The following is a 20,636-nucleotide window of genomic DNA, read 5'->3' as shown; positions in this document are numbered from 1 at the left end:
TTACAAGAAAATAAGCTAAGATAAGAAGACTTGAACTTTTCTGAAGTCAAGCAGCTGACAGTAAATAGTACACTTTCTGCGGTTTCATCTACTCTACTTTATTTGACCCTCACAACCTTGTGAGGTACAAAGTACAAATCTTAGTATTCCTGCATTACAAATGAAACAAAAAGAAAACAAGATTTAGAGTTGAAATGATTGGTAAAGTTTACAAAGCTAGTAATCACTGAGTCTAGGATTAGAAATATCTATGTCATGTGACTCCAAATCTGGTACTTTTTCCATAGGCCAGTCTCTCTGAACTAAGAAGCCTGAGTGCCAAAGAACTGATGCTTTTGAACTGTGGTGTTAGAGAAGACTCTTGAGAGTCCCCTGGACTGCAAGGAGATCAAACTAGTCAATCTTAAAGGAAATCAACCCTGAACATTCACTGGAAGGACTGATGGTGAAACTGAAGCTCCAATACTTTGGCCACCTGATGCGAAGAGCCAACTCACTGGAAAAGACCCTGATGCTGGGAAAGAGAGAAGGCAGGAGAAGAAGGGGACAACAGAAGACGAGATGGTTGGATGGCATCACTGACTTAATGGACATGAGTTTGAGCAAGCTTCAGGAGATGGTGAAGGACAGGGAAACCTGGTGTGCTGCAGTCCATAGGGTCGCAAAGAGTCAGACAAGACTGAGCAACTGAACAACGGTCTCTCTTGCCACAGGAGATCACTTATAGGTCACTCATAAAACTGCAAGAACAGACAGATTCAATTAAGAGAAAACAAAACAAGGGTGCTATTTAAAGGATTCGATTTCAAAATTTTCAATCAAACCAATTTCAAGGCTAATACAGTTTTAACCTCCTTCTCTATACAGCCCATACACACACAGCTTCAATGCATGTGGATCAATATTTGTATTTTTCTAGAAGAAAAGGAAAGATATACTCATTTGAATGCAGAGTTCCAAAGAACAGCAAGGAGAGATAAGAAAGCCTTCCTCCGTGATCAATGCAAAGAAATAGAGGAAAACAATAGAATGGGAAAGACTAGAGATCTTTTCAAGAAAATTAGAGATACCAAGGGAACATTTCATACAGAGATGGGCACAATAAAGAACAAAATGGTAGGGACCTAACAGAAGCAGAAGATATTAAGAAGAGGTGGCAAGAATACACAGAAGAACTGTACAAAAAAGTTCTTCACAACCCAGACAATCATGATGGTATGATCACTCACCTAGAGCCAGACATCCTGGAATGTGAAGTCAAGTGGGCCTTAGGAAGCAACACTATGAACAAAGCTAGTGGAGGTGATGGAATTCCAGTTGAGCTACTTCAAATCCTGAAAGATGACGCTGTGAAAGTGCTGCACTCAATATGCCAGCAAATATGGAAAACTCAGCAGTGGCCATAGGACTGGAAAAGGTCAGTTTTCATTCCAATCCCAAAGAAAGGCAATGCCAAAGAATGCTCAAACTACTGCACAGTTGCACTCATCTCACACACTAGTAAAGTAATGCTTAAAATTCTTCAAACCAGGCTTCAGCAATACGTGAACCATGAACTTCCAGATGTTCAAGCTGGTTTTAGAAAAGGCAGAGGAACCAGAGATCAAATTGCCAACATCCACTGGATCATTGAAAAAGCAAGAGAGTACCAGAAAAACATCTATTTCTGCTTTCTTGACTATGCCAAAGCCTTTGACTGTGCGGTCACAATAAACTGTGGAAAATTCTGAAAGAGATGGGAATACCAGACCACCTGACCTGCCTCTTGAGAAACCTGTATGCAGGTCAGGAAGCAACAGTTAGAACTGGACATGGAACAACAGACCGGTTCCAAATAGGAAAAGGAGTACGTCAAGGCTATATATTGTCACCCTGCTTATTTAACTTATATGCAGAGTACATCATGAGAAATGCTGGGCTAGAAGAAGCACAAGCTGGAATCAAGACTGCCGGGAGAAATATCAATAACCTTAGATATGCAGATGACACCACCCTTATGGCAAAAAGTGAAGAAGAACTAAAGAGCCTCTTGATGAAAGTGAAAGAGGAGAGTGAAAAAGTTGGCTTAAAGCTCAACATTCAGAAAACTAAGATCATGGCATCCAGTCCCATCACTTCATGGCAGATAGATGGGCAAATAGTGGAAACAGTGGTTGACTTTATTTTTCTGGGCTCCAAAATCACTGCAGATGGTAACTGCAGCCATGAAATTAAAAGACGCTTACTCCTTGGAAGGAAAGTTATGACCAACCTAGATAGCATATTAAAAAGCAAAGATATTACTTTGCCAACAAAAGTCCGTCTAGTCAAGGCTATGGTTTTTCCAGTGGTCATGTATGGATGTGAGAGTTGGACTATAAAGAAAGCTGAGCGCTGAAGAATTGATGCTTTTGAATTGTGATGCTGGAGAAGACTCTTGAGAGTCCCTTGGACTGCAAGGAGATCCAACCAGTCCATCCTAAAGGAGATCAGTCCTGGGTGTTCATTGGAAGGACTGATGTTGAAGCTGAAACTCCAATACTTTGGCCACCTGATGTGAAGAGCTGACTCACTGGAAAAGACCCTGATGCTGGGAAAGATTGAGGGCAGGAGGAGAAAGGGATGACAGAGGATGAGATGGCTGGATGGCATCATCGACTCGATGGACATGGGTATGGATGGACTCAGGGAGTTGGTGATGGACAGGGAGGCCTGGCGTGCTGCGGTTTATGGGGTCGCAAACAGTCGGACACGACTGAGTGACTGAACTGAACTGAGGACCAATATTTCAACCTTAATTATATATGTCATAACACTCAGGGATAGATTCCCTAGTGAAGAGAAAATCATACAGCTTGTCCAAGACCAAACAGAAAGCTGCTATGCCTGAGATATGCAGCAAATATTGATGACTTTCCCAATTTACTGAGCTAATATTTATTAACTAGTTTATGTGCACAACCCTAGGCTAGGGATGTAAGGATGGACAGGATTTGAACCATGTTAATCTATGTGGAGATAGATAAGCAAATACATTATAACAGAATGTAATATATAGTTGTTAAAGGTAGAGACCAATTTTGTCTAAATGAATTGAAAAGGCTTCACAGAGAAGGTGATTTTTGAACCAAAATTTGGGGAAAGCATCTTATTCCAGATACAGAAGAAAGTTTGGGAAATTCTAGCTAAGCAAAAAGAAATACAAAAGTACTAAGTAGTAAAAGGGCTTGTGTGATGTTTTGTGGAAAATGATAGATGATTCAAGCATAGGATACAAATCAGGAAGCAGTGACTAGATTAGAAAACTAGGTTAGAATCAGATAAAGCCTGAGGAACATATTCTGCAGATTAGAAGTTTTCAAACCTTTTTCAGTTAAAGAACATTTTCAAACATGTCTTTATGCAAAACATAACAACGATAACTACAGAGCTTATCTGGAAGAAGAGGAGTAGGCAAGCAGAGTCTATCCCTTCTGCCTCACCTTAACACCCCCTCCCTGGTGTTCCTTCATAGAGACCTAAGGCAGTCCAGTACTCTATGTACAGTTCTCAACAGCAAATGGTTACCAGTTTGTAATAAGTACAGAAATTGAAGAGTAAGCACTTAGAAATTTAGTATTATAATTTAACGGGTAAATTTGTGTGGTTAAGCCTAATAAAAATTTATGGTTTATGCTTAGATTTTTAGAAATTTCATGTTTCTAGTAACTCATTTTTATATTTATAAGATTCTTAGTCTAAGATAAATGAAAAATATTGCTCCTTCAACACACATAGTGTAAGAAGCTCTGCCCTAACGGTTCCACAACAGATCAGATTAGTAATTTAGAAAGTTACCAAAATAACTAGTGGCAGTTTAGAAGGGGAAGACCCATTGGCAAATACAAATAATAATAATATGAAAAAAATAGAAATTTAAGAAGCAATAAGGATGACTTGTGAAAACGTTAAGCATCTGGCGAACAATGAATAAGGATTTTTAAGTTCACACGAAAGGGAGATTTCTTCAAGTCAAATAAGGCTCAGATAATAGATTCTTAGAGACAGAAAGACTTTGAGCCATCAATCTCCAGATCTAAATTCATTAAGTCAAAAAATTTTAATATACTTATTACATATGTAACACTATTTACTGAAAGACCTATCACATACTTGGTGTCAAGGATACAGTATTGAACACAAGACACAGTCTCTTTGTTATGCTCCACACGCTAAACTTAGATAGTAAAAAAAGACATGGTCCTTCCCACCATGATAGACATTCACCAACTACAGAATATAAATAGATGTTTCATTTAAACTATTTTAAGTACTACAAAAAACTTACATGGTACTATGAGATCATGTAACACAGAGATTAATATATTCTTGGAGATGAAGGAAGGATTCCCTGAAGAAGTTATGTGTTAGTTGAAATCCAAAGAACGAGCAGAAAGTAACCAGGCCAAGAAAGGGAAAGAACATTCTAGAGAGAGAGAAAGGCAAGTAAGGGGGATGGGGTATGAGAGGCCCACAAACAGAAAGAAAGGAAGTATGACTGATGCACAGAAAGCTAGGAGAAAAGTGACAAGAGGTAAGAAATTTAGATGAGCTAGTTCATTCAAAGTTCTATAAGCAATAATACACATAATCTTGAGGACATTATGTTAAGTGAAATCAATCAGTCACAAGAGGACAAATACTGTGTGATTCCACTCATCTGAGAAATCTGGAGTAGTCAAAATCACAGAGACAGAAAGAATGGTGGGGCAGAGGCTGGAGGGAGGGAGGAACAGAGAGTTATTGTTTAATGGGTACAGAGTTTCAGTTTAGTAAGATGAAAAAAGTTCTGGAGATGGATGGTGGTGATGCTTGCAAAACAAAGTGAATGTACTTAATATCAGTAAATTGTATGCTTAAAAATGGTTAAAATTATAAATTTTGTTAAGTTAACCAGAGTTTGATTCTATTACTTACATCCAAAGATCGTTATGAGACAGAAATTGGTACACAGAAGAGGGGTGGTATAAATAAGTCCTTAAAACGTAGAACTCACTGGATCAAGACTGGAAACTGCACAATGCAGACCTCTATCTCATGCTGAGGTTGGCCATTCTTATGTAGTAGGAGACAGTTTATTGAGCCGTGGTCTTTTATACCAGGACTCACCATTACTGAGGCACACTACAAAAAGAGACGCAGTAGAGAAAACACAGGATGCATTGGCTATAGAGACGGATTTCAATCAGTTCCTATAAAAAACAAACTACTTAATATGAAATGGAGGAGATATTCAAAATATTTATAATCTGTAAGATCATACTAGTGCATATTGGAGATTATCAGTACTGAGTTGAACTGGTCAATCTGAAAGCTGGGGAGAAAATACTGCTTTTATAAAAAAGATTCCTTCTGCCCAGAGCCTGCAAAGGATCCTTGCTTGCTGAGTTGGGAAACTACCCAGGGTTAAAATAAGAATGGTACAAACAAAGGCAGAAAGGCAGGACCTACAGCTATGGATAAGTGGATAAGACCGAAAGGTAAGAGAGTTCCCCTGAATCCCCGAGGGTCCCCCCAAGCAACTCTGTTATGCATTCTTTGCCCGATAAAGCTAGGATACAATCCAGAAGCAAGAAGCAGATTAATACCTCCCTTCCCCAGGCCCTATTTCAAATTGAGTGAAGCAATAAATTCCCTTTTCTCCTCCTTTGGCTGCAATTCATTTATGTTGGATTTCTGCCCTTTACAACCAAAAAGTGTTAATACACTACCAATATTTAAAAATGCACTGCCTTTTTCAAAAGGATCACCAGGAGCACTACCTCAAATCTACAGAAATGATCTCCATGTCAGGGTATTTGTCATTTCTTAAGAAGTGTTCCAGCTGATCAGGCAAACTGGGGAAATACTAGTTTAGGCTGAAGTTTAACATTCAACAAAAGTCTGGTTATCTCATCCTATACTATATGAAACAATAGTTGTTATTTCCCAGTAACAGAGAGGAAGGACATTATAACAGCATTTATTTAGAACACACTATGAGCCTGCCACTGTACCAGAATCCACCATTCTGGGCACCAAAAATTTAAGAGGCTACCTTGTCTTCTAGGATCTCGGAAGAAAAGACAAGACCGACAAATCTGCAGAAAAGACAAGACCTATATACATCTGGGACTGCTGAACCTCTGATCAATGGAATGATCTAGGGATCGTTTTGGTAGATCACAGGTGGCAGACAAGGGATTTAAACTCCCTACCCATCAGACAACAAAGTCATTTCCAAAATACGGTCAGTGTAAAATACAGTTCCTTCTCAATAAAATGTACAGGAGCATACAAAGAAAAAATCATGAATATAGTCCATTAATTCAGATTTGGATTTAACTAACATGCATTAAGCACTTATTACTTAAACATTTACTATATCAAGCAACTAAACATAGGCTTTCACTAATAACTAATAATCAGAAACTACCAACAGATTAGTAGACTGACTGAACTGACATTTCTCTTTCAGATAATGATTTATTTAAATGTAATGATTAGGGGATTTAACATATTAAAAGCAACTTGTTAGTGCTGAGAATAAAGAAGTCAACAAAATATTAACTTAACTTTTTACCAAATTCAACTAGCTCTTTTCAAGAAGATAACTTTGACACCTAACTATCAAGGTGAGCATTAAAAAATCTATTTATTGTTAAGGCAGTTAACAGAATTCAGCCCAAATAAGTAATCCTTGTTTACTCATTTAAGAAAGCTGCATTAAATAATTAAGTTGGAGGTGTTGTGGAAGTAAGAGGGTTAAGAGTTGTGCCGTTTGGAGAGTAGGTTCTGGATCAATAAAGAAGAGAATTGCTAGCTCTACTGGTATTTGTTAGTATTATTTTATAAGCTTTCTATAAAGACAGGACATCTAGTCATTAAATAATTATTTACAGAATATGTCCTTTGAAGACAAATTTCTGTGAGTGGTTTCCTTTAGGACTTCCCTGCTGGTCCAGTGGTTAAGAATCAGCCTTTCAATGCAGGAGATGCAGTTTTGATCCCAGGTCAGGGAATTAAGATCCCACATGCCAAGGAGCAACTAAGCTTGCAAGCTGCAACCAGAGAGCCCACGTGTTCTGGAGCCTGTGCTCTGCAAAAAGAGAAGACTGCACTGCAATGACAAGCCTGTGTGCTGCAGCTAGAGAAGCCCCTGTGTACCCCAACTAGAGAAATCCCACACACCACAATGAAGATCCAGTACAGCCAACAAAAGAGTATAAACGTAGGCACAACTCTAACTGATGAGGAAGATGCATTTGGTAAAAGAACTATTAATATAAACTATGATTAAGCGATTTCTCAAGAACTTTTTTCTTAAAACTAAATCTAGGACTTTTAAGTTGATCTCATCCAAGAATCACACTAATCTTACAAAGCATTTGTAGAAAAAATAACTTTCCAACTCGCATTTGTATATAGTGATAATAGAAAACAGCACTTTTTTATAGTATCACACAAACAGCTCAATAAATTAACATTCCTATATGAACTGAATCATGTCTGCTCACAAGCCAGTGTGAGTACTTAGCTACAATCCCTCCAAATAAGTGTTTTGTGTTTTCAATTAACAAGCAATATTATGTGGTAAGAAAGTTTTTACATTTGTCTGAGTTCTCTCTGTTGACTAGCACTTAGCATACTTCTGTCATCTACATATCAGTCAGTTCAGTCGCTCAGTCATGTCCAACTCTTTGCCATCCTATGGACTGCAGCAGGCCAGGCTTCCCTGTTCATTACCAACTCCCAGAGCTTACTCAAACGCACGTCCATTGAGTCGGTGATGCAATCTAACCATCTTATCCTCTGTCGCCCCCTTCTCCTCCTGCCTTCAATCTTTCCCTGCATCAGGGTCTTTTCAAATGAGTCAGTTCTTCCCAACAAGTGGCCAAAGTATTGGAGTTTCAGCTTCAACATCAGTCCTTCCAATGAATATTCAGGACTGATTTCCTTTAGGATGGACTGGTTGGATTTCCTTGCAGTCCAAGTGACTCAAGAGTCTTCTCCAACACCACAGTTCAAAAGCATCAATTCTTTGGCACTCAGCTTTCTTTATAGTCCAACTCTCACATCCATACATGACTATCGGAAAACCATAGCTTTGACTAGACGGACCTTTGTTGGCAAAGTAACGTCTCTGCTTTTAAATATACTGTCTAGGTTGGTCACAGCTTTTCTTCCAAGGAGCAAGCATCTTTTAATTTCATGGCTGCTATCACCATCTGCAGTGATTTTGGAGCCCAAGAAAATAAAGTCAGCCACTGTTTCCATCTTTTCCCCATCTATTTGTTATGAAGTGACGGGACCAGATGCCATGATCTTAGTTTTCTGATAAGTCAACTTTTTCACTCTCCTCTTTCATTTTCATCAAGAGGCTCTTTAGTTCTTCTTCACTTTCTGCCATAAGGGTGGTGTCATCTGCATATCTGAGGTTATTGATATTTCTCCCTGCAATCTTGATTCCAGCTTGTGCTTCATCCACCCCAGCATTTCGCATGATGTACTCTGCATATAAGTTAAATAAGCAGGGTCACAATATACAGCCTTGACGGACTCCTTTCCTTATTTGGAACCAGTCTGTTGTCCCATGTCCAGTCCTAACTATTGCTTCTTGACCTGCATACAGGTTTGTTAAGAGGCAGGTCAGGTGGTCTGGTATTCCTATCTCTTCCAGAATTTTCCACAGTTTTTTTGTGATCCACAGTCAAAGGCTTTGGTGTAGTCAATAAAGCAGAGGTAGATGTTTTTCTGGAACTCTCTTGCTTTTTTGATGATCCAACAGATGATGACAATTTGATCTCTGGTTCCTCTGCCTTTTTTAAATCCAGCTTGAACATCTGGAAGTTCACAGTTCACATGCTGTTAAATCCTCACTTGGAGAATTTTAAGTATTACTTTGCTGGCATGTACTGCTGCTGCTGATAAGTGGCTTCAGTCGTGTCCGACTCTGTGTGACCCCATAGATGGCAGCCAACCAGGCTGTGCCGTCCCTGGGATTCTCCAGGCAAGAACACTGGAGTGGGTTGCCATTTCCTTCTCCAATGCATGTAAGTGAAAAGTGAAAGTGAAGTCACTCAGCTAGCGTGTGAGATGAGTGCAATTGTGCAGTAGTTTGAACATTCTTTGGCATTGCCTTTCTTTGGGAATGGAATGAAAACTGACCTTTTTCAGTCCTGTGGTCCCTGCTGAGTTTCCAAATTTGCTGGCATATTGAGGGCAGCACTTTCACAGCATTATCTTTTGGAATTTGAAATAGCTCAACGGGAATTCCATCATCTCTGCTAACTTTGTTTGTAGTGATGCTTCCTAATGTCTACTTGCATTCTTGGTAATCCCATGGACCATATCCTGCCAGGCTCCTCTGCCCATGGAATTCTCCAGGCAAGAATATTGGAGTGGGTTGCCATTCCCCTCTCCAAGGGATCTTCCTAACCCAGGGATTGAACCTGGGTCTCCCTCATTGGAGGCAGATGCTTTACCATCTGAGCCACCAGGGAAGCCCATCTACATGTATAAGACACTGAAATAGAAAAAGTTTATATGGCATGTACCTAGCATACACATGTAGCATATGCAGCTATCAACAGACTGAAGCTTGTCGGTCCCATCAAACAAGTCAACCAAACTGGGAACATTTTATGAAGAAATATCTTTTAATTAAATTCCAAAGAAATAGCATATACAATTATTCTGACTTTATTATTACTTTTTTACAAATAAGCTTTTATTTAAGAACAATTTTAATTTTACAGAAGTCTGCCAAGATAGTTCAGGGTTCCCGTATATTCTGCACAGCTTCCCCTATTACTAGCATCTTACGTTAGTATAGTACATTTGTTATAATTAATGAACCAATATGGATATACCACTAATTGAAGTCCACATTTCATTGAGGCTTCCTTGGTTTTCACTTCATATCCTTTTTCTGTTTCAGGATCCTATTACCCTTCCCAGGATAACACATTTTTGTCATAATGTCATCTTAGACTCTTTTAGGCTGACATTTCTTGCCTGATGACCTTGATAGTTTTGAGGAATACTGGTCAAGTATTTCACAGAATGTCTCTCAACTGGGATTTGTCTAGTTTTTCTCATGATTAGACTAGAGTTATAGGTTTGGAGAAGGAAGATCACTGAGATAAAATTATAATAACTTTTTATTCCAACTATCACCTGGATAGTAAGCTCACTGAGGGAAGGAATCTTATTCACATTTTTGTATCCTTAGTACACAGCTGATAAATACGTGTTGGTTAAGAAGGAGGAAGTGGATTACACCAAGGGTTGAGGGGCTACAGAAACTTTGCAATTTATTAAAATAGGAGCACTTAACCTAACAAGGAAATAGTTCATGTTTACTCAAATTAAAAAAAAAAACAAAACATGACTGATTCACTAAAGTATTTCATTCTTCTATTCAGGGATCCTTCTCAGTTCAGTTCAGTTCAGTCGTGTCTGACTCTTTGCGACCCCATGAATCGCAGCACGCCAGGCCTCCCTGTCCATCACCAACTCCTGGAGTTTACCCAAACTCACGTCCATCGAGCTGGTGATGCCATCCAGCCATCTCATCCTCTGTCGTACCCTACTCCTCCTGCCCCCAATCCTTCCCAGCATCAGGGTCTTTTCAAAAGAGTCAGCTCTTTGCTGACCAAAGTGGCCACCACTCCAGGTGGCCAAAGTATCGGAGTTTCAGCCTCAATATCAGTCCTTCCAATGAACAATCAGGACTGATCTCCTTTAGGATGGACTGGTTGGAACTCCTTGCAGTCCAAGGGACTCTCGAGAGTCTTCTCCAACACCACAATTCAAAAGCATCAATTCGTTGGTGCTCAGCTTTCTTCACAGTCCAGCTCTCACATCCATACATGACTACTGGAAAAACCATAGCCTTGACTAGACGGACCTTTGTTGGCAAAGTAAAGTCTCTGCTTTTTAATATGCTATCTAGGTTGGTCATAACTTTCCTTCCAAGGAGTAAGTGTCTTTTAATTTCATGGCTGCAATCACCATCTGCAGTGATATTGGAGCCCCCCAAAATAAAGTCAGCCACTGTTACCACTGTTTCCCCATCTATTTGCCATGAAGTGATAGGACCGGATGCCATGATCTTAGTTTTCTGAATGTTGAGCTTTAAGCCAACTTCTCCTCTTTCACTTTCATCAAGAGGCTCTTTAGTTCTTCTTCACTTTCTGCCATGAGGGTGGTGTCATCTGCATATCTGAGGCTATTGATATTTCTCCTGGCAATCTTGATTCCAGCCTGTGCTTCCTCCAGCCCAGCATTTCTCATGATGTACTCTGCATATAAGTTAAATAAGCAGGGTGACAATATACAGCCTTGACGTACTCCTTTTCCTATTTGGAACCAGTCTGTTGTTCCATGTCCAGTTCTAACTGTTGCTTCCTGACCTGCATACAGGTTTCTCAAGAGACATGTCAGGTGGTCTGGTATTCCCTTCTCTTGAAGAATTTTCCACAGTTTATTGTGATCCACACAGTCAAAGGCTTTTGGCATAGCCAATAAAGCAGAAATAGATGTTTTTCTGGAACTCGCTTGCTTTTTCAATGATCCAGCGGATGTTGGCAATTTGATCTCTGGTTCCTCTGCCTTTTCTAAAACCAGCTTGAACATCTGAAAGTTCACAGTTCATGTTTTGCTGAAGCCTGGCTTGGAGAATTTTGAGCATTACTTTACTCGCATGTGAGATGAGTGCAACTGTGCAGTAGTTTGAGCATTCTTTGGCATTGCCTTTCTTTGGGATTGGAAGGAAAACTGACCTTTTCCAGTACTGTGGCCATTGCTGAGTTTTCCATATTTGCTGGCATATTGAGTGCAGCACTTTCACAGAATCATCTTTCAGGATTTGAAATAGCTCAACTGGCATTCCATCACCTCCACTAGCTTTGTTCGTAGTGATGCTTCCTAAGGCCCACTTAACTTCGGACTCCAGGTGATCTGGCTCTAGGTGAGTGATCACACCATCGTGATTATCTGGGTCATGAAAATCTTTTTTGTACAGTTCTTCTGTGTATTCTTGCCACCTTTTCTTAATATCTTCTGCTTCTGCTAGGTCCATACCATTTCTGTCCTTCATTGTGCCCATTGTTGCATGAAATGTTCCCTTGGTATCTCTAATTTTTTTGAAGAGATCTCTAGTCTTTCCCATTCTATTGTTTTCCTCTATTTTTTTGCATTGATCACTGAGGAAGGTTTTCTCTCTCCTTGGAACTCTGCATTTAAATGGGTATATCTTTCCTTTTCTCCTTTGCTTTTCACTTCTCTTCTTTTCTCAGCTATTTGTAAGGCCTCCTCAGGCAACCATTTTGCCTTTTTGCATTTCTTTTTCTTGGAGATAGTCTTGATCACTGCCTCCTGTACAGTGTTCCGAACCTCTGTCCATAGTTCTTCAGGCACTCTATCAGATCTAATTCCTTGAATCTATTTGTCACTTCCACTATATAGTCATAAGGGATTTGATTTAGATCTAGTGGTTTTCCCTACTTTCTTCAATTTAAGTCTGAATTTGGCAATAAGGAGTTCATGATCTGAGCCACAGTCAGCTCCCGGTCTTGTTTTTGCTGACTGTATAGAGCTTCTCAATCTTCGGCTGAAAAGAATATAATCATCTGATTTCGGTGTTGACTATCTGGTGAAGTCCATGTGTAGCGTTGTCTCTTGTGTTGTTGGACGAGGGTGTTTGCTACGACCACTGCGTTCTCTTGGCAAAACTCTGTTAGCCTTTGCCCTGATTCATTTTGCACTCCAGGGCCAAACTTGCCTATTACTTCAGGTATCTCTTGACTTTCTACTTTTGCATTCCAGTCCCCTATGATGAAAAGGACATCTTTTTTTGATGTTAGTTCTAGAAAATCTTGTAGGTCATCATAGAATCGTTCAACTTCAGCTTCTTTGGCATTAATGGTTGGGGCACAGACTTGGGTTACTGTGATTATGAATCGTTTGCCTTGGAAATGAACAGAGATCATTCTGTCATTTTTGAGATTGCAACCAAGTACTGCATTTTGGACTCTTTTGTTGACTAAGAGGGTTACTCTATTTCTTCCAAGGGATTCTTGCCCACAGTAGTAGATATAATGGTCATCTGAATTAAATTCGCCCATTCCAATCCATTTTAGTTCACTGATTCCTAAAATGATTCGATGTTCACTCCTGCCATCTCCTGTTTCACCACTTCCAATTTACCTTGATTCACAGAATATGTGAAATAGTGGTGCACAAAAAATGAAAGTCATCCTTATCTCTTTCCTTTTGCAAAGAGTGGTCTAGGAGAATCAGCTGCACCCATTCAGAAGGGCTAGAGAGCAAGCACTGTTACTCTACTGGCTCCCATTTACGGCCAGAATACACATAAAACATCCCCTAAAATGGTTGACAGTTTAGGAAATAGGAGTTTCGGAGAACAAGTGGAAAGGTTTGAAAGGCAGCAACAAGCAGGATTGGGAGAGAGTAAAAGGAAGCCAAGTCAGCACCAGAATAACAGTACAGAAGAAAAACAGATGATTGGAGGAACTAAGACAAAGATAACAGAGAATAAGACTTGCTGGGTTTATATGGCCAAAGGTTATCAAAATAATTAGTTCCAGCAGTTCTCTGATGGCTAGGGAGTTAGCACTAAGACCTTGGCAATGGTTTGGTTAAAATCCCTCATTTACAGATGTGGGCAACATTTGAGTGTCTATTATGTATTTTTCACATTATGCATAGTGCAATACACACACTACTTTAGTTAAGCCTTACACCTACACCTTCCCTCATTTTATAAATGAGGGAACTGAGGATCACAGAAGCAAAGTGACCAGCCCTGGGGTGTATTATTTAGTGACACTGAGGACCCAGGCTTCTTTTTCAAATCTAAATAAGTATGGAAATATAAAAAAAGAATTTGAAATTAGAACATCTTTAGTCACTTTCTTCTTCTTTTTTTTAGTCACTTTCTACCAGTGAGATCTTGTTTTTAACTCCACTAAGCCTGTCTACCAAACAAGGTTATTGGAAAGATTAAGCAACAACTACAAAATAAATCCTAGTAGTTATCTTTTTTAACTTATTTTCAAATGTGAATTTCTTACTTGGTTTATTTCAAACACAAATTCAAAGTTTCTAAATTAACGTCTATAGATTTTACAGTTAGGAGACTGAGGTAGAGAGGGAGGATGTACAATCTGTGGCTCCCTAGTATATTTAGAATCAAGTCCAAGCTTCAAAGTTTCAGGTCTTTAATACTATGGCCCCAGCCCACCTCTCTAGCCACATCTCTCACTACTGACTTACACAAATATAATACTTAACCGCTGGCAGCTATTAATTTTTAAAAACATATGATATAATTTCCCCATTTTGTAGTTCCACCTAAACTATTTAATCTATTTCAATGTGTTCTCCAAGGCCTAAATAAAATTCATCTTGAGTGTAAAGCCTAACCTTGTCCCAATTGTTGAGAAATGATGGTTCTACCTTCTGAACTTCTGTATCGCTTTGCTTTACTTCCCTCAGAGTATTTACTGCCTTTTAATTTAGTCAAGCATGAAAAAATTTCATTTCTGCCAGCGGAGCTTATGTCCCTTAAAGACAGTTGGAAGAGAACTACCATTTACTTTGCATCTCTGAAGTGCCAATTGCTTTTCTAGTGTGTGTGTGTGTATACACATTACAGTATACACACACACACACACACACACACACACATTATTTCCGGTAATCTTTGTGACACCCCACAAAGCAGAAATCTATTTTTTACACATAACGATACTGAAAGTTACAGAGGTTAAACAATTTGCTTACAGTCTTAAGGCTAGTAAGCAACAGCTCAGATTTTAATCTTGGTCTTTCTAAACCAAAGCCTAGGCTCTTAACTATACTCTTTCCAGAAACCATGGGTATATCCTCACTTTTGATTGCTTCCTATCTATCCATTGACCATCAGGGAAAAAACATCTATGGATTTTTTGTCATAAGTATTAGCAGAAAGGATTTGATATAGGGTATCTGCCCTCCTGCTTTTCAAGACGAAGAACAGTCTCTTCAGACCCAACACAATGACTAATACGAGATCAGAATAAAGATGAACAGATCAGAATCCTGCTTCCAGGAAGAAAAAGTAAAAAACCATTACTTTCCCATTCCTGTATTTATAAATTCCTTCTCCTCTGAGGTTTCCACCATCTGGCTATATCACTCCTTACCCCTCCTCCTCATCTGTCTTCTACCACCCTCCCGATTAATCCCTTATATTCACTGCACCTGGGTCACAATCTCTCTCTCTTCTCCACATCCTAAATCACTTCACTACTGATGCAGAAGACTCATTCCATACAACAGCCTCCCAGTTCCCTGTCACACTTAGCTTCACCAGCCTTCACCTTTGCTGTACTTCAGCAATGCACACACAGACTTAGCTGTCAGTGAGAAGAGCTTCACATCAGACAATTTAACTCTAATATTCCACTTTCTGACCACAACCTGTTGGTTTTTTCCTATTTTACTTCCACCACATTTGCTCATTGATCTCACTCAAAAAATCACAAAACCTCTAAGTCCCAAACTGAAATCATTACCCAGTGTTTCCCATCTCAGTTAATGTCACCATCATCTCCCCAGTCACCCAAATAAAAAACCTGAACATCACACTGGACTACTCACCCTCTGATCTACACACCCAATCAATCATAAAGCCTCACAGATTCTCTCAACTTCATCCCTATAATCACATTTTAAAATTATTCAAGCATATCTATAAAAACCTTCCAGTGATTAAAAAAAATCACCCACTGAATTCATTTCAAGAGACTTAAGCATACAAGGTTCACTATGACATGGACTCTGATTGTATTTCCAGTCTCACAACTTACCACTTATATCACCATTGTTATTTCCTAGCAGTACCAAACTGCTTGTGGTTCCCTAGGCAAGCTATTCCTTTTCTCACATTGATGCCTTTCCTCAAGCTATTCTTTCCATCTGAAGCACATTTCTTTTATTCATCTTTGTCTGACTTACTTCTACTTACCATTTAGGACTTGGCCAGGTGTCGTCTCTTCCGCAAGCCTTCCCTCAAGTCCTGAGCTAGTCTGAGGGCCCTCCCCTTGGTGCAAGTATCAAGCGGCAAAGCTCTCACTTTTTATTCTGAGATGACCTATTTTAGCATCTAATTTACCATTTCCACAAGGATTGGAAATGTATCTTATCTCTGTCTATCCAGTTAACATTGTACACAGCATAGTGCCTGATATACAGTAGACACATTAAGTATAAAGTTTAGAAGATGTTGCCTTTACATTTTCAGTAGGATAGTCACGCCAGTTCTTTCTCATAGTTTTTTAGTATTTCCTACTATTAACTCCAAGTGCTTTGAAGGGAAGGAATCAGAGCTTTTCCTGAGTCTGTACAGAACAGTGCTATACAAAATCTTATCCAACTTACATAAAAGGGAAACAGTATTTGCACAAACATACCAGAAGTCAAAACTTGACCTGTGCTGCAAATTTCAAAACCATTGACCAATTGAAAAAATGAAGACATAAGCAGAAAGATGAACCAATTCTGACTGCTGGTATGTACTTGTTTATGTTATAAAAACACTGAAATTTTGCTTAGAATATAAACAGGGTCCCAGATACAAGAGCTTGACATTTGATCTATAAGGCCATCACATCTCCGCTAAGTTTAAAAAATTACTAACCTGCAGGGTTGCTTAGGCAGGGGTTCAGGATGTTGGTAAAGACCCTATTTAAAAACATAACCACACAAACCAAGGCTAAGTGATGAAAAAGTAAAAAAAAAAAAAAAGCTGGTTGGTATGTGAGCAACAGTAACAAAAAAATGTCCTTTTCGTAGTAATTTTGGCCTCGTGTTGGCAGTTATAAAGAGAGCAAAGAGTTCAATATAATAAAGCATTTCCCTCTCCAACTAAATATTAAATTGCAGTCTGGCATCAAATGAGATCTCAATGCTTTTCCAGTATAAAAACTAATAAGCTCTTCTATTTGCATGGTGCACTGCAACACCTCAATATACATACACAGGCTCATTTGATAAAGTGTTTATAGACATTTTAAAAAATGAGGGAAAAGCCAAAATTTTCCACAAAATAAGAACTTTTAGTTGGTTTAAACAAACAGTACTAGAAGTCTTTTTTTTTTTTTAAAGTTCAAAACGCAGTACAGAAATGACTAAAGGAATAGAGTACCTTATATTTAAGCAGGGCACTCCTTGGAGCCAAAAGAGTTTCTTGTAGAAATTTAATAGGTTTTGTCTCCTGGCTCACATTAAGAAGCTCTCCTTTAAAGGGCAAACTAGAGTTCATTCAGAGAAGAAATGAGAGAACCCCAGCCTATGAGAAACAACTGAAGGGAAGTGGAATCAGTTAGTGAAGACAAGGCTCCGGGGACATGATCTTCAGATATCTTAATGGGTGTCCATAAGGGAACAGAAGTAGGAAGAATTGGAGGCATCTATTTCTTTCAACCAAAACAAACAAACAAAACAAAAATTTCGAAACATCAAAGCTTTCCAGGAACGAATAGGTTTCCTAGGGAAGAGATTAGTTTCCCGTCACTGGAGATCTTCAAATAGACTGGTCAAATTACTAGGGTAGAATTTGGGATTTTCGAAGCTACTTTGGTATGGGGCGAGGGAAACGGATCCTAGATGACTTTTAAACTCCTTTCCAATCTGGAGACGTTCTGGGGTTCACCTATCTCCTGGAAACCCCTTTTCATTCCTCTGGGGCTGGCCCACAGCCGTGCCCACGTGTCCAAGCCCTCCCGGCCCCTGGCTCACCTCAGTGCCCAGAGGCCCCCGCCCCCATCGGAGGTTGGAAACCAGCTCTCCCCGCCCGTTTCCGGCGGCACACGTGAGTTGTCCCGGCGCAGCTCCCGCGGCCCGAGCCAGCCCGGAGGACGCGGCTGACAGCTCCCCGCCCTTCGCACCTCCGACCCTCAGCTGGGCCAGGAAGCCCGCCGACCTCGGTCCTCGCCCGCCCCGAACCAGATCCGGCCGGCGAGGATCCACAGGCATCTCTCAGCTCTCCTGTCGGAGCAGACTGACAGCTCCTCCGACTCCTGGCCCTCGGCCCAAAGCCAACACTCTCCGGCCGACCCAGCCCCGCTAGCTTGAACAGAACAACCCCCGCTCAGACCGCACGCGATGCTGACCCTCCAGAGTCCCCGTGTCCTTGAGTTTTTCCCTCGCGGAGCCCCGGGGTGCCCCTACTGAGTGAGGGCCGCGGGCCGGATACTGGGCCCCGCCGGACCGGCCTGGGATGCAGAACGCCGCGGGGGCTCCAGGACCGCTGAGTAGGCGGGCGACAGCCGCGCTCGGACCCCTGACAGGCTGACCGGCCAGGACACACAGACGGACAGTAGGGCCCGAGGGGCGGGGGCAGCGGGCCGGCCTGTCCCGGCGCCTCCTTCTCGCCCGGGGCGGCCCCTGGCGGCCCAGGCCCCTCAGGGCCCGGGCTTTCCTGGCGAGCGGAGGCGGCCACCGAGGCGCTTACCTGCGGGCGCAGCGACGGCGCGGGGCGGCTCACTCCCTGCCCGCCGCCATGTTTCCGCTGCGCAGCGAGCAAGAGAGGACGCGCGGAGGGGGCGGGCGGGGGCGGCTCCGGAGAGCGGCGGCGGCCGGCCGGCCGGCGGGCTGGCGGGCGGCGGGGGGCTCGACCGAGGCGGCGGCAGCGGCGGCGGCGGCTGAGGCTGAGGCGGGGGCGGGGCGGGGGCTCCCTGGCCCCGCCCCCCGGGCCTCCTGCCGTAGGGTGGCGCGCGCCTGGGCCGTTGGGCCCGCGCGGAGCGGGGGGCCGGAGGAGGTGGGTGTGTGTGGGGAGTACGGGTAGGGCGCCCCCAAGCGGCCCGGCTCAGCCAGCGCCCGCTGCCTCTCTCCTCCCGCCTTCTACCCCGCGGCCCAGATCCGCTCCCCCACTGGCCCTGCGCGCCCCATCTCAAGGGAGGGTAAACTGAGGCCTGGAGAGGGCTCCGGGACTCGGTGGTGGGTGACCTTGAGCGAGTTACCTCGAATCTCTCTACCCCAGGACCCTCACTTCTAAAGGAACATCGTTCAATCCAGACGGTTGGTGTGAAGATAAAATAAGTTAATGCTTGTGAAGCCCACGAGAATCAGTGCTGGGAACCCAGTAAGTAAATGCTCAGTAAATAGAAGATGCCACCATCCCTTAACTGGTTGATCCATTCAACAAGTACTTAATGTATTGAGCCCTATCTGTGTACCCGTTTGCAGGCTCGTCTGTCAGTAAACAGTTTTTGCTGCACTCCTCTGGTTAAACGGCCGGTCCACTTGGACCATCCCTGTTTTAGCAGAGAGGAAACTGAAGCTCTGGGAGGTGAAGCTACTTGTCCGAGGTCACCCAGCCAGTAAATGACTGAGTGGAGATTCACCTCCAACCTGACTTCAAAGCCTGTGCTCTGCCAGCAGGGAGTCATCAGCTGTCAGGATGGGTCAGAGGAGGCACTCTGAGAGTCGAACGCTTTCAAGTTGGTTCTTGAAAGAGCCTGCAAGGAAGAAGCTTATTTCAGGCAGAGGGAAGGTTGTGTGCAAGGGCATAAAGACACATGATAGTGGATGGCTGGTTGGTGTGACTGGTGGAGCGGGAATATGGGAGACTATATCTATGGTGATGATGGTGCTGAAGGAGGTCTTTGTGTACCTAGAATGACAATTAATGTCCTCGTATGTAATTTATTTTATAGGCCAGTGGTTTTCATAGTATGTAGTTCTGGTACTCCTTGGTGTCGCTGAGATCTTTCAGAGGTCAGTGAGCTCAAAATTATTTTCATCATAATACTGAATGTGATTTGCTTTTTTCACTGTGATTCTCTCATGAGTGTACGGTGAAGTTTTCCATAGACTACAGGACAGATGATATTTCAACACATTAAATGCAGAAACAGATTTGAGAATCCAGCTGTCTTCTTTAAGCCAGGTGTTAAAGAAACTTGTACAAATGTAAGACACCACTTTTCTCATCAATATTTTGTTTTAGAAATTATAGAATTTTTTATTAAAATGTGATTATGTTAACATGTAATGGGTTTATTGTAATTTTAAGTGAATTAATAAATTTTAGGAATTTCTGTTTTAATTCCTAACATGGTAAGTATTGTTAGAAGTAACAAACAGCACATGAAAAATCTCTTCAAGTTCCTCCATAATTTTTAGAGTGGAAAGGGGTCCTGAGCCCAAAAGGCTTATGAATACCCGCATTAGCCAGTAAGAGGCTATTGAAGTTTTAAGTAGGAGAGTGACTAAATCAGATTTTCATTTCAGAAAGAGCTTTCAAGATCCAAGCCCAGCCTGGAGGGGTGAGTTCACGAGGCATAGGCGTGCTAGACAGAAGGATAGGAACAGAGAAGTGCAGGGCTGGTAAGCAACAGAGCTAGGACCCGGATGAGACTGGTCTTTTTACTCTTCATTTGGTGAGGGATCCCTCACCACCTGACAAGCACCAGGGTGACTGCTTCATTCCTTCTTTTCCACTGAATGCTGTGTGGTGAGGCTTTTGCTCACATTTGTTATGGACGTTAGAGCCCTTCTGACCCCAGCACCCTGTTTCCCCTCCTCATTGCCCGCTTTCTAAGCAGTCAAGTGAGGGAGGCAGATGA

At 41.7% G+C, this 20,636-nt stretch overlaps 1 protein-coding gene and 1 long non-coding RNA gene across 51 annotated transcripts in view; one reads left to right on the top strand and one right to left on the bottom strand.

Moving 5' to 3' along the window:
• Positions 1 to 18,581, bottom strand: part of SCMH1 (Scm polycomb group protein homolog 1) — a 202,021-nt gene extending 183,440 nt beyond the window's left edge. For all 50 annotated transcript variants that reach the window (XM_081492359.1, XM_081492374.1, XM_081492360.1 and 47 more), the window contains exon 1: positions 18,521 to 18,581. The gene's annotated coding sequence lies outside the window, so the exon portion shown is untranslated. The remainder of the gene's footprint in view (positions 1 to 18,520) is intronic.
• On the top strand, positions 17,881 to 19,924 carry LOC145506875 (uncharacterized). The gene is made up of 3 exons (XR_014054411.1): positions 17,881 to 18,385; positions 19,049 to 19,150; positions 19,255 to 19,924. It is a non-coding gene; the product is annotated as an uncharacterized LOC145506875 (long non-coding RNA).
• The last annotated feature ends 712 nt before the right edge of the window (positions 19,925 to 20,636 follow it).

This window comes from Giraffa tippelskirchi, chromosome 5 (genome assembly GCF_054371585.1).
Source record: "Giraffa tippelskirchi isolate mGirTip1 chromosome 5, T2T-mGirTip1v1.2.pri, whole genome shotgun sequence".
In the NCBI taxonomy this organism is placed as follows: domain Eukaryota; kingdom Metazoa; phylum Chordata; class Mammalia; order Artiodactyla; family Giraffidae; genus Giraffa; species Giraffa tippelskirchi.
Note: the sequence above shows the minus strand (reverse complement) of the source record. Positions and strands in the feature narration are given on the sequence as shown.